At 33.3% G+C, this 15,447-nt stretch overlaps 1 long non-coding RNA gene across 1 annotated transcript in view; it reads left to right on the plus strand.

The window, feature by feature from the left end:
- Nucleotides 1-12,016: 12,016 nt before the first annotated feature.
- Nucleotides 12,017-15,447, plus strand: part of LOC127729766 (uncharacterized) — a 35,127-nt gene continuing 31,696 nt past the window's right edge. The window contains exon 1 of the long non-coding RNA XR_007994824.1: nucleotides 12,017-13,895. This is a non-coding gene — a long non-coding RNA (uncharacterized LOC127729766). The remainder of the gene's footprint in view (nucleotides 13,896-15,447) is intronic.

A 15,447-nucleotide genomic window follows, 5' to 3' on the forward strand; every position in this document is an offset into this window, starting at 1 on the left:
GTCAACTACATATCCTATTGATAAAACTTCATGTATGGTCTTCATCTTTGTGTCGGTTTTCTTTGAAATGTTTGCGGTTGTTTTATTTTTATGCTTTAACCAATTTGCATGAAACTTTGGTGAATTGTTTATATCTATTGACGTGAGGTCCCTTTCAATTTTTATTAAGGAGAAGGTCCAGTAAGTGCTAATTTTGGCCTAATATCCAAATACATCTAATGAAAGATTTAGGCATTTTTTAAACACTTAAGTGTCTACTTCAGTCGATACAATTAGTTTATGTTAAAGATTTTAACTAATTTGTCATTAAAGACGCTCAAATTCAAGCTTAAATATGAAAATTTATCAAATATGCCAGAAAACGCCACTTTTAAGATGGTTTTTGTCTAAAATGGAAGTGGCCGCATTCGTGTTCAGTCTCAACATTAATATATGTTATACATTATCATTAAATACAATATATATTTAAATATAAAGACTGAACACAAGTGCGGCCACTTCCATCTTCGACAAAAACGGTCTTACAATAAGCACAAATGCTAAAATTGTTAAGATTTCAGAATTTTTGCATGAAATAATGATGTTAGTACTTGATGCATGTTCACTATATTGTAAAAAAACAGCCCATATTTAAGTAACAAAAGTATTCTACTTTCCAATTGATAGCTAAAAGTTTATATTTTTAAAAACTTTGTAAAAACGCCATAATTTTAAGCCAAAAAGAGGTCTTACCAGGCCTACTCCTTTTAGATTTTACGTTTCCAGATTATGGGGTTTTATTCATTAAAAAGGGAGGATTTTCCAGTTTTTCTGACCATAACGCAAGAAACTTTGGTGAATTGTTAATATCTATTGATGTGAGCTCCCTTTCAATTTTTATGAATTTTAGATTTTACATTGCCGAATCATAGGGTTTTTTTCCTTAAAAAGGGTGATTTTCGAGTTTTCTGACTATTACTCATAAATGCTTTGAGCAGTTTTCATGAAACTTTGGTGAATTGTTTATATCTATTGACGTAAGCTCCCTTTTGATATTTTTTATAAATTTTAGATTTAAAGTTTCTGAGTTTAAATCTATTAAAATATCCTCCTTTTAGTATTTTATAATTTCTGGTATGACATTGAGGAGTTATGGAACTTTATTCTTTGAAAAAGCGACGGGCGAATCATGCGCTCATGGCGCAGCTCTTTATTATACGACCGCAAAAAAATTTTGCAGTCGTATATTGGTATGACGTTGGCGTCATCGCTGTCGTCCAGCGTCGCCATCGTCCGAAGACACATTGGTTTTCGCACTCTAACTTTAGTTTAAGTGAATGGGTCTCTATGAAATTTTACCATAAGGTTCAATACCACAAAAGGAAGGTGGGGATTGATTTTGGGGGTAATGGCCTCCAAATGTTAAGAATTAGGGGCCAAAAAGGGGCAAAAAACAAGCATTTTTCTAGTTTCATGACAATAACTTGTGTGTAAGTGTATGGATCTTTATGAAATTGTACTACAAGGTTCCATATCACAAAGGGAAAGCTGGAATTGAGTTTGGGGGTAATTGCTTAAAACGCTTAGGAATAAGGGGCCAAAAATAAGCATTTTTCTAGTTTCCAGACAATAACTTGTGTTCAAGTGTATGGATCTCTCTGAAATTGTACTGCAAGGTACCATACCACAAAGGGAATGCTGGGATTGATTTTGGGGGTATTTGCCTCAAAATTTTAGGAATTAGGGGCCAAAAAGGGGCAAAAAACAAGCATTTTTCTAGTTTTAGGACAATAACTTATGTGTAAGTGTATGGATCTTTATGAAATTGTACTACAAGGTTCCATATCACAAAGGGAAAGCTGGGTTTGAGTTTGGGGGTAATTGCCCTAAACATTTAGGAATTTGGGGCCAAAAAGGGGCAAAAAAACAAGCATTTTTCTAGTTTCCAGACAATAACTTGTGTTCAAGTGTATGGATCTCTCTGAAATTGTACCGCAAGGTACCATAACACAAAGGGAAGGCTGGGGTTGAGTTTGGGGGTGATGAATCATAAGGGGGTTCAAAAAATTTGGGGGGGGGGGTTTCTTTAAAATTTTCCATTTTAAATTGGTTATTTCTGATTTATATATAAAAGCAAATAATAATGATATGGTTTGAATAGGTAAATTAAAAATTTTTAAGTTCTTAGACCACATTCATTCTGTGTCAGAAACCTATGCTGTGTCAAATATTTAATCACAATCCAAATCATTGTATCAAGCTTGAATGTTGTGTCCATACTTGTCCCAACTGTTCAGGGTTCGACCTCTGCGGTCGTATCAAGCTGCGCCCAGCGGAGCATTTTATTTAGTATGCATTCTACATGTTAATGTCTGTTTAGTGTGTTAAAACTGCAAGTCAAAATTTGGGTAATCAAGTCAATGCATTTGACATGTAATCATGGATATGTTTGGTTGTTTTTTGAAGAAAAAAATAAGCTTTATATCGGATAACTTTTATTAATCTGAATTTCTTTAATAGGTACTGTACAAAGGGAAGTAACCCTTATGGTATTAAATTATTATCTCCCCTATCAACATTATCTCACTTATGTGCTTCAACTGACTGCCTGCATTTTTACATGTACATGCATATTAACATTTTGGTGAAAGCAGTTAATCCTCTTGATCTATGTTGTCATATTCCTTTCATATTCATATAAGTAAATGCCACATGGATTTATACGCAACAACAATAGGACAACAACCCAATGCCAAAGATAATTGAATGACATCTAGAGGTTAATATACAGTCTCAAACAATAGACCAAAATAAGAAAGTACAGCCAATTGTTGAAATGTATTATTACATGTATTTGCAAGATTTAACATATTATATTTTTCACAACTTTTTTAGTACTAGTTTCATCCTACCATTTTATTAAACTGTGAGTTCATTGCCGCTAGTCTAAAAAGGACAATTAGAGAAGCCAATACTATTGGGACATTGATTTGAGAAAAACAAAAAATGTGTCTATTAAAGGGGTAAATAATTGGTCATACATATAGATTTGGAATCTTATTCTATTATGACGTCAGATTTGGACGTCGACTTGAGGAATAGAGGTCGATTAGAGACTGGACATCAATCTGAGTCTTGCATATGTATATATAGTGATTCAGTTGTGACGGTAAATAGACACTGAAAAGTCTGATAACATTTTATAGTTTTGAATGTTTGTTCACCTGTTTACTACAATTAGGTGGAAGTATGTTATATCAAAAAGAGGGGCACTCAGCATATATTAATTTGTGCATGAAGTGACAACTATTTGCTAGGAACCGAATGTTTTTACCACAATTTTGTTTAAAGTTTTAACGGTACGTACATATAATATAAAAAATTTACATGTCTTTTTTAGGACTTCTGATCCATGTAGTTTGGCATGTTTGTTAGATCTATCATAGATGTGGTTATGAAGGGGGAATGTTCATGAAGGGCCTGTTTTACAAAGTATATCACTGGATTGAGCTCTTTGTCTAAGTGTATTCGTAAAGTGCTTAGCTTTGAGCTCAGATCATTGTTATGCAAATGCATTCTTTGTGAAATAAAGATTTGACAGACAACTCACATCTGCACATGATCTGCAAGGTAAGATGATTAAAACTGTCAGCACAAGGAATTGTTGAAGTAGCATCCATTCAATGTAAGTAGTTAAGGGGAGATTAAAGCATTTTATTTACATTTTAACCAAACATTTTTTGTCCAGAAGTCAAATAAAAAAAAGTACAAATTTACCAAACAATGCTACTCGTGCTACTAGCAATATGATGCTAGGTGGTTTTGTAACACTTTTTTTAAACATCTGTACTGCCTGCTGACGATGTCCTGAGTGTAAATGGTCATTGACTTATTATACATTATGTTTATTTATGTAAAAGAAAAGGACAAAATTCACAAGGCCTAATCGATTTCTAAAATTATCTTTTATTGTTCAACATTTATCATTCATTCGTTAGTTTCTTAATTTGTGTAAATGTTAATTACAGCACTTCATTTTATACCACAACAAAACTGCATCTAACTGTACTGGTATCACTTATATTTTTATCCATATACTGTAGATTCATTTATTTTCGTGGGTACCAATTTTCGTGGATTGAGGAAAATTTCTACTTCATTGAACATTTAAATTCGTGGTTCATCTAATCTAATACTGAATCCACAGCAACAAAAATCTTAAAACAAGAATGATTTAGCAATACCTTTTTCATTTTAAGTACTAATAAATCATAGTTCTTATTTCTTCAAGTCTACACTATTTGTCATACTGTGGATTCATTTATTTTCTTGGGTACCAAATTTTCGTGGATTGATGAAAACTTGTATTTTCGTGGACATTTAATTTCGTGGTTTTGCCTAAGTCTGCATACAACCTTATGGAAAATCTGTAATTCGTTGAACATTTAAATTTGTGGTTCACCTGTACCCACAAAATCCATGAAAATTGGTAGCCAACGAATAATAATGAATCCACAGTAATTTATTTCTAGAAATTAAGAATCATAAACAAATTCTTTGGATTTACCAAGTTATTGTACCCCACACAACAAAATGAATAAGTATAATGATTTTTACCCGCCAGTCCGCTTGTCCATCAGTCCTGTCCTTTTTATTGCAACTCCTCTGAAACCATACAACAGAATTTCAGGAAACTTTGTAGATAGTTCGAATATATTATGTAGATCATCATATCCACAAGAATTTTTATCAGTTGACTTTTGTAGGAGTTATGAGCATCTGTATTGGTATCTGCCATATCTTGTAGATTGTCATTACTTAAAATCATTAGGTATCTTCTAAGAAACAATTTCGACATTTAAACGAAATCTTTTACTAATGATACTGGGGAGATCCTTAACAAATTTACAGTTTTTGTGGACAAACAAGAAATGATCACCACAAAGGAACATGAATAGAACCATACAAAAAGTACATGCATGCAGGTTCTCAGATACCATCTTGCATATTAAAATCACATCATGCAGAAATGCACCTAATGTGTTCCACTCCTAATTTTGAGTTTTTGCTGTTATCCAAAATCAAAGTTGTGGAACATATTTATCAGAATCATTTTGTAATCCATGTAAGAGTTTTTTCCTTAAACTGTTAAATGGCTTTCACTGGTATGTTATATGTCAGCTTAAATAGTTGATGATTACACTTCATATATTTTTTTTAATACTAGGCTTGGAGAGAATGCAAGGGCATAGATAAATATCCACTAATACGTCGTCCGAAGACACATTGGTTCTCGCACTCTAACTTTAGTTTAAGTGAATGGATCTCTATGAAGTTTTACCATAAGGTTTAATACCACAAAAGGAAGGTTGGGATTGTTTTTTGGGGTTATGGTACCAACAGTTAAGGAATTAGGGGCCAAAAAGGGGTCAAAAATAAGCATTTTCTAGTTTCCAGACAATAACTTGTTGAACGGTGTATGGATCTCTCTGAAATTATACCACAAGTTTCCATACCACAAAGGGATGGTTAGGATTTGCTTTGGGGGGTTATGGCTCAAACCGTTTAGAAATTAGGGGCAAAAAGGGGGAAAAACAAGGTTGTCCTGGTTAATGGACAAATACTTTAGTACAAAACATAATTTAAGTAGTGTAAGGGAGATAAATCAAATACAAATTGATAATAAAGAATTATTCTTCAAATATTATTTTTTTTTCAAATTTCAAATATTGAAAAATTTCAAGAAGTAATCTTTAATTGCACAGTATGGCACATTAGATTTGTAAAATCTTTGACCACATTTATTTATTTGTAATGCCGAATCTAACCCTGTATTTAGATTTTTAATTTTGGGTCCAGTTTTCAAATTGGTCTACATTAAGGTCCAAAGGGTCCAAAATTAAACTTAGTTTGATTTTAACAAAAATTGAATATATGGGGTTCTTTGATATGCTGAATCTTAACATGTATTTAGATTTTTGATTTTGGGCCCAGTTTTCAAGTTGGTCCAAATTGGGGTCCAAAATTAAACTTTGTTTGATTTCAACAAAAATTGAATATATGGGGTTCTTTGATATGCTGAATCTAACCATGGATTGACTGATCTAGAACAGTATGGTAATGAGTGGCCACAAATGTGAAAAATTATCACCATTTGTGGTCCTAATGTTGAAATTTAATGGTACAAGGGAAGCAAATCATTAGCATGGATGATCATCTAGGTCACCATGCACAGCTATAGTTCCTTTTCCCGTACAAAGGGGACTTAAAGAGGAAACCATTTCTGGAAATGTTTAGAGAGACAAAATTTGGAAAAGTGGGTATCAACTTACCACAAATGGCTACCTACTAAAAAATATAAAGAATTGCATAGATCAATATTGAATAAAATTATTTTTTTTTACAGATACTAGGATTATTTAAATAAAAAGTTTTCCCACCAAATTTTATAATTCTATGAATAGCAGTTAAAAGAGCCAAAAAGCAATTTAAATGCTTCATTTCATATATATGTAACACTGTAACACTCAGAAACGTGTCCTTCCCCCAAACGTGTCCGATTCCCCCAAACATGTCCACATGACGTCACTGAACTGCAAAACATGTCTAATCGTAAAAGGGCGCCAAATCGTGTCATTTGTCTAAACGCCCAAACGTGTCCATTTTTTAATGAACACCCAAATGTGCCCAATCCCCCAAACGTGTCCATATATCAAGCTTAATTTTTTTCTTTTACTGGAACTATTATAAATACGTAGGTTATTTGGTTATTGTTTTTTTCATTAACGTATACTCATTTTACTATTTCATTAAAAAATAGAAATGAATTACTTTAGGTCTTTTTTAAACCGGCAATATAACCTGAGTTAAAGTGGGGGCGTTCGTTCGGCTGTGTTGGATGTAAATGTAAGCAGCCATGCTCAGTTAAATTGTAGATACCTCCCATTCTCTGCACATTAAAACCTTTGTAGCAATTCACTCTTTCATGGTGCCATCAGTTGTATTTTGGAAGGCAACATTTTTTTAAAATTTCCGCAACTTTTATTTAAAACAGCCTCTAGCTAGCGCTATTACATAGCGGAGATTGCAGTAGTTTCTTACTGAAGCCATAAAAAAATCGGTCTTCACTCTCTCTTATTTTTTTTTAGATTAAAATCCCAACTAGTGTTAATCCCAAATAACCGTCAAAATTTAGGCCCAATCCTAAATTCCCGGTATGATAATAGAACCTATATACAGTATTTATTGTTAACATGATGTCGTTCAAATAATGCATGAAATATTTGGCACTGGACGTTATTTCTCTTGTTCGTGTGTCTTTAGTGATGCTCGAAACCTAAAATTTATTAAAAAACCTGAAAACCAGTTTATGATTTGAAGAGCTTTTAAAATATCAGAACTGTTGAAAAAAAGGGAAGTCAATTCTGCTGAAAGCCCGCCATCGGATTAATATAATAGGCATCATCGGAGTTTATTAGTAACACAAAATTTACACAGTAAACGATTAATTCAACTGCACTAGAATTATTTGTATGTTCGCTCTAAATGAGCATGAAATACTTGCAACTGGACAATAAGCAAATTCAGTCAAAAGTTAATACATATGTTACATATTAAATTTGCAATTATGATAATCATTAACAACCGGCATTGAACAAACTAATGCTAATAAATTACTACCTCATCAACTGCATGTTTCCCCCATCATAGAATTGCCGTAAACGTTATTGATTTCATTTAGGACATACATGTATTAGCGCTTAAAGACATGAGACTTTCTGGTGTTTAACAGTGGACACGTTTTGGCGAATAACAATTATAGGACACGTTTGAGGGTTATGAAATCGGACACGTTTGGGCAATATTGAATATTACGGACACGTTTTGGGAGAATAGACACGTTTGGGGGAATCGGACACGTTTGGGGGGATGGACACGTTTGGGAGTGTTACATATATGTAATGATTATATTAATAAAAGGTGAAGTGGGGAAATTTCCAATAAGAAAGCAACACATTATTAATCATTTAAATGATATAAATAAATTATTATTTACCTCAAACACCACATTTTAGTATTAGAGCTGTTCCATTAAAACGCACTCCGTATTCAGGGAAAGCACATTGAAAATACAGAAGCCATCCATAGAACGTAATTTAAAGTCCTGCATATGTTTTGATCATGTACAACATAATATTTTACACCCATCCATAGTGGCAAAAGTTGCCTTCCTTGGGTCCCATGTATATTTTGATGGAACTGCTCTTATATACTATCAGTTAAATTGGGAACATAATACAAATAAACTGTACCTCATTTGGAATTGTTATGTTAATTATAAAGCTTTGTGAACAACTGTAGGTCATCCTACAACCTTCAACAATCAGCATAGTAAGCTTGTTTAATTTCCAGAAAAAGGTATACGCTTAATTGCTGTATAAACTAAATAAAACCTGTCAGAATTACAAAAAAAAATAAGGAGTTTACTACCTGGTCAGGTCAAACTATAGGAAAAAAAATTTGGTGCTTCTGTATTAAGTGTCCTGGTTTAAAAGAAGGCTTAAAGCTAACAGACTCAATATAAGACTTGTGGTTGGATCACATGTCTTCCAGAATATTTTTATTTTCAGGGATTAAAAAAGTATAGACTGGAACAAAACATCATTTCCCTTGGCTTAGGGAGATATGAAGATTTGTTCACCCTCAAAAAGTCATATTTCCCTCGGGCAATACCGGGGGGGGGGGGAGTCGGGAATATGAATTTTCTTGGGTGAAAAAAATTTCATATCTCCCTCAGCCAAGGGAAATAAATGTATAGTGTCACCTTTATTGGGAATGAGTGGAAAGAAGGAGTCTATTAGTTCAACAGCACCTTGTAAAAAGTGTACAACAATTGAAAATAGTGGACATCCTGTGTAACCATTCCCACTGAAAAACATATTGAATATATATAACAGAAAGTCAAGAACTTCACATCAAGAAATGTATTTTTTATCAGAAAGTACTGATATTTACAAACTATAAACAACTTGAACTCATTGTCAAACAGTGCAATAATGAAAAACTGAGTGGAAAGTTTTAAAATAGCATATATAAAAAAAAACATGCAGGTAATTACTGTAAAGGATTTTAGCACCATATAGCAGCACAGAAATAATTAGATTGCAGAGTAAATACCATGTCCAGATATGCAGTGCTCCAAATATAAAAGAGGTTCATACCGGATATTTTTATCGAGACGACGGTTCTCGTTTCTCTCCTCTTACCGTTAAGGTTCCTCACATCATGCGGATAATTCTAAAACTTTTCAAGACTTATCATCATAATACCCTGATCCAAAGTACTGATGAATAATTTGGATGCATATGATATATACTATGAAAAGCTGTATTAAATAACAGAGGTCTTTTAAGGCTGCAGATTTCAAAAATACTTCTGTGGATCACTTCATACTGGTCGAGGACCAGTTACTATCAGTTACCAGTTACCGTTACTTGCCATCCTAGTTAACAACAGAAGCTTTGCATACTGCTATTATATCTTCAGACAAATGTTTTTACTTCATTTGTAAAATATCTGTTTTGTTTGATCAGATTAAGATGGGGAAATGTTCAATTTTCACAGGCACTTGTTTCTATCCATGGGAATGTCAACAAAATAGAAACACTTAGTGCCTGTGTCAATTTTCTATAGATTGTAAACGCGTTATGGGAAGATACATGTGCGGGAAAATGACATTAATCGCTTTGTTACTGTTAGGTCCTTAATTTTTGAAAACTTATCGTTTATAGACATTGCATGATCTTATAGAGATAGCTATTATCTAACCTGGATTAAGAATATACAATTTCTTTCAAAAGAATTTAAAACGACTTATAATTTACAAGATTAAAGTCTATACATCTCTTCAATACAGGATAAAGGGTTATATTCAAGCGACATATTCTTATTGGACCAAATAATGGTCAAACTGGTAATATGTTTAGTTCATTTGACATACTTTCTTCTCTTCTTGCTACACAAAAGCAAAATTACAATATTAATGTCCCGATTACATGTTAATTCTACATGTATCATTTAATAAGTTTCAATAGTGACGGTAAATGGTCATCATACCCATAAAATTTCCCGCAAAAATCGGTTTACTAGTATCCTACTTTTAGTTGTTTATAAGAGGAATTAAAATCAAAGTCCATGGTGCATGACCTAACTTTTGGTAACCCTCCATATGTTAAAAGAATATTTCCCCAAAGACAAATGAAAGAGTTCCCGTTAAAAATTATTTGAGAAAAACTGTGAATTTCTGACGGTAACTGGTCCACTATACTAGCTTTGGAACCTTAGCTCTTATGTTATAGTCTGCAAATTGTCAAAAAATATCATACATTTGTAAGGACATGGTCTGCAAATTGTCAAAAATATCATAAGGACCTAATAGCTACGGTTTGGGAGCTACACTCGCTAGCTACAGAATCATCCCTCTTAAGATACTGTGTGGCACAAGTTTCTAATTTGATCAGTAAGGAATTAGCTGCGGCACAGTAGCTCTTATGGTCCTTTTAACATATTTTGATAATTTACAGACCATAAAGGAGTAGGTTCGATATGGCCCCTATTTCTAGCTACAATTTCAAATTAGGATTTATTGACCAATATCACAATGAATTATAATTAATACAATGACTAATTATAAATAAGAAGTATGTTTTTATGTTGAAAATTGGCGTACTGACAATCTATTCATGACATCACAAATAGCACTCATTTTGATTTTCCATGAAAATTCAATAAAAACGGGTAAATTTCCATTGATATTTTAGACAGGAACCACAGAGTGCATGTGTCTACTACAAAAAAATATCTTTTAACATAATGTTTGATATAACATTTTACATATCTGACTTGAATATTTAGTTTGTCGACGCCTGCCTTTTATATTTCCAAGGCCCAAATCTGGTTAAAATCTGGAAGATTTTGTAAAATTTCGCAAAAATCTCTATTTTTGGGAGGTAAAAATCAGCGCTTTTAAATAAAAATAAAAATAGCTCTATTTGGCTTTCTTACATGTCTTTTCATCAACTTAAAATATTTTTTTATCTTGAAACTTAATAATCGGGGCCAAATATGGTCCTTACCGAACTTCCTCCTTTTATTAAATTTGATTATTTACAGCCTTTGCGTATTATCATGATTATATGTGTATGTATATATTTTTCCTCTGCAAAATTTTTATTTTCCGTTCTGTAACTTAAGTTAATGAAGTTTGCCCCAACCAAACATGAAACCTATACACAATACTTATTACCACAAAACTAAGATCAAATACAAATTTGGGTAGCGTCACTTTTATCGTTCTTGAGTTATGTCCCTTTGTAATGTTGTATGCAAGCGGGGGCATCATCTGTGTTCATGGGGACACATTTTATGACCCTGCTTTTCGTTGTCCACGAATATAGTTCCCTTTAATTAAGGTGTATTTGTTCTTTATTTTTTTCATTTCTTAGTTTTTATGGGGTGGAAATGAAAGAATAGAGCTGAAATAAATTTTTGGATGTTGTATTTTAACTGATTTTGATATGGAAAGAGTGATTAGGCCAGGTGCAAAAAGGTAATATTTACAGTTTTCGGAACATCTCTTGACTTGTCCGTAGGGGTACTCGTGTATTGGCTAAATTTGTAAGATGTTAAAGTGCAATCTTTCTGAATGTTGGATATATGTTTGGACTAGTACTGTACATTACGCACAAAAATAATTTGACAAAAAGACCAGGTGCAATTTTTTTAATGAGACAAAACGTTATAAAGAACTAATAGAGGAATTTAATTGTGGTCTGTGGCCATCTAATTTATGAATTGTATCCAAAGTTTTGATCCATCAACAAACATGGCCACCATGGCTAAAAATTGAACATGGGGTCAAATGCAGTTTTTGGCTCTTATCTCAAAAACTATAGCAGTAAGGGCAAAAGTGACATTGGGTTACTGTCCAAAATAGTTTACTTTTATGATATTTAACTGTTTTTGGTTATTATCTTTAATACACTTATGTGCAGCATAAGTGACTTTATGGTACAATGAAATATTGTAACTTTTAATTGTAAGTCTTTTGATATATGTTCGTAAATTTTAGAAATATGTAGAAAATAGTTTTGTACAGTACATAGGTGTATTATAATCTGACATGAAACTTTTAGGAATTTTGTAATTGATATAGGGGCGCTTCTTTAAGCACATGTTTCAATATGCAGCCTCTTTTTCAAATAGCTGCTGAAGGCAGAAGGTACAGAAATTTGGTGACACTCAATTTCATAAAATGTTTTAATCTAGGCATGCTTTTAAACACACTTATACTAGGTCATTCCATTTGCCATCGGCTTCACAACTACCTGAAATCAGGAAATGATCATAAGACACCAATTAGACTTCAATTTGGCAAAAACTACAACTGTGGAGTGGCATGGCGTAGAAGGAAGAACTATTCAACTTAATAAACCCGAATGTGTTATTCTCCTAGCTGGTGGTAACGATGTTGCAGAGGACACGTCTGTTGAGGAATTGGCATATAAACTGATAAGTTTCTGTTCGCTCCTGACAAATACGTATGGCGTTTGACGAGTAGTAACATGTGCCCTCATGCCACGCTTCCCACAGGATAATTTCAGATTTAAGAAATGTGGATACAATTGGGACAATACAAGTGTCCGAGATAGGGCATACAAGAATATGTATTTCAAAAAGGCACACGAAATAGATAAAATGATAAAAAAACGAGGTTGAAAAATCATCGAAATTTATCTTTTGGGATCATAACAAAAGATTTTCCTTCGAGTCACCACAAACAAAAATTCATGCAAAGATAAATTTATTACCGATGGAGTACATCTAAATATGAAAGGTCAATACCACTTATACAAGTCAATACGAGGAGCAGTTATCAATGCCTGCAAAGAGATTAAATTAGAAAACAGAAATTTCACACGTATCTGAACCATACTCGTAAATTTTGTAATCTTTGGAAAACTTCCGGTGGATAATCGCAACAGGATGACAATCAAAACTTTGATGCATAATCATGGTTCAAGTAGTAGTTACTATAAATAAATACTAGTTAACAACAAAATTTACATATCAATCCCCTATGTACAGTTTTTCGATTGATATCATATTACATATCACATTATCATCATACTTGACTTTTATACTAATGTATGCCATGTATATGTTTGAACTTTTGTTTATGCTTTTCTATGATGAGGGCCTCAGGGAAGATTAGTTATATAGCTAACTGTGTAACCCTCTTAAAATAAAGTATTGTTGTTGCTAAAACTAAATATTTGGTCACCGAAAGGTAAATTATTACGGCGGAAACTTGCAATATTTCAGATAATAACAGACACAAACAAACATATTTAATGATTGAGGATCGTCCAGATTAAAATTATTCAAACAAGGTTAACATGAATAATCAAACTTAAATCCAAAGAAAAATAAATAGACAAATTCAATAAAAATAAAATAGTCCTAATAAAAAAAATTAAAAAAAATTATAATGATTAAAATATTGAAAGTATTGTATTAAGTTTGCATTAGTATATTTCAGACAATGCCTCCAAAAAGAAAATCCTCATATGGAGTGGCAGGTGCCATTAAAAAAATGAAGAATGCCGTCCAGAGGAAGAAAATATCCACAGCTAACCCAAGTAGGCCTTACACCCCACCTAATAATACAGCAGTTATGTCTCCAGATGACATGGAGGACCTGACCAACAGGGTCACAGAAAGGGTCGCCAGCTGCATGGAAAGGAGGATGGAGGAAATATTCAATAAGATTACTTCCCAAGGAAATACTTGCAATTCAGGAGTTCAGGAGGCTGAGATCCAACATCATGTTGACTCTCTGAACAGAAACATTCAAGGTACATGTAATGGAGATCAAAACCATGACAATAACAATGTGGTTGTCAGTCCAGAGGTTCTTGCTGTACAACCAACAGTTGAGAAACAAATTGTTCGAGGGCAATCAGCATTTGTCAGTTGCTCTCTCAAAACAGGGGGCAACATCCCCGATAAGATAAAAAAAACAAATATGGGAGGGAAGATACATTTACTTCCATTCCCTCTTTGATAATGACGAGACCAAATATAGATTACAACTTGTTCAAGGGGCTGACAACCCTGAATTGTCAATTACAGAAGAGAGAAACAAGAGAACATTAACCCTTAACCAGTGGCTATCAGCCTGGAATAAATTTACTGCGATAATATGTACAAAAAACCCTGAATTAGGGTCTGTCATTCCCCACCATATGGAAATTATCCTGGAAATGTCAAGAGAAGGGGGGAACTGGCAATATTATGATATTGAATTCAGGAAACTATAAGAAAGAGGAGAAGCACAATGGGGTGTACACACCTAGAGCTATATCTCAGAGCAAAATTGCAAGTAAAATGTTAAATCTGGGAATGACAACAACAAAAGTGGTAATACTTGCTGGCCAATTGGGGTATGCTTTTCATTTCATAAGGGTTTAGGTTGTAAGTTTGGTGAAAAATGCAAGTTTCAACACAGATGTTTCAATTGTGGTTTCAACCACTCATTCTCAACATGCAAAAAACCAGTTCGGCTTCCTTATAAGTTCACACAAACCAGTAATAACTCAAAAAAGATACAAGGCGGGAATAACCAGCCCTTTCGAGGTGAAAACAGAATACCCTCCCTATCTAGTAAGAGACGACACCTCCTCCCCAAGGACAGAAAAAACTGTCCCCACCAGAAAATGATATTAACTATAATTCTAATGGCAATACACCAGTTAAGGTTGACAGGCTTGCATATTGGTTAAAAGGATATAATATTAAGATGTACAATTACTTAGTTAAGGGGTTCAAATATGGGTTCGACGTGGGATTCAGAGGTTCTGTTCATCATAATAACTTATTATCAGCAAAGACTAAACCCGATATTGTTAGACAAAAAATTCAAAATGAAATAAGTGCAAATAGAATTGTTGGCCCTTTTGATTCAAAACCTTTTACAGAAATGCAATTATCCCCTCTTGGCCTAGCAGAAAAGTAACTGCCTGGGACATATAGAATGATCCACCACTTATCTTTCCCTAAAGGGTCATCAATCAATGACAACATACCACAAGACAAATGCAGCGTACAGTATGCTTCCATTCAAGATGCAATAGAACTGATTAAGACCGTAGGAAGAAAACGTTTTTGTGCAAAAACTGACATATCAAGTGCATTTAGAATGATAAACATAAAAGAATCACAATATAATCTGTTTGGTTTCATGTAGGATGGGAAATACTATAAAACGATAAAAATCTGAAAATGGGTTGTAGTTCAAGTTGTCAAATTTTTGAGAATTTTAGCACAGCACTTGAATGGATCGCCCAAAATAAAATACTGATTCCAAACAATGTACATATTTTAGATGATTTCATGATAGTTGACAAA

The sequence above is a fragment of the Mytilus californianus genome, unplaced genomic scaffold (assembly GCF_021869535.1).
Source record: "Mytilus californianus isolate M0D057914Y unplaced genomic scaffold, xbMytCali1.0.p SCAF_2, whole genome shotgun sequence".
In the NCBI taxonomy this organism is placed as follows: Eukaryota; Metazoa; Mollusca; class Bivalvia; order Mytilida; family Mytilidae; genus Mytilus; species Mytilus californianus.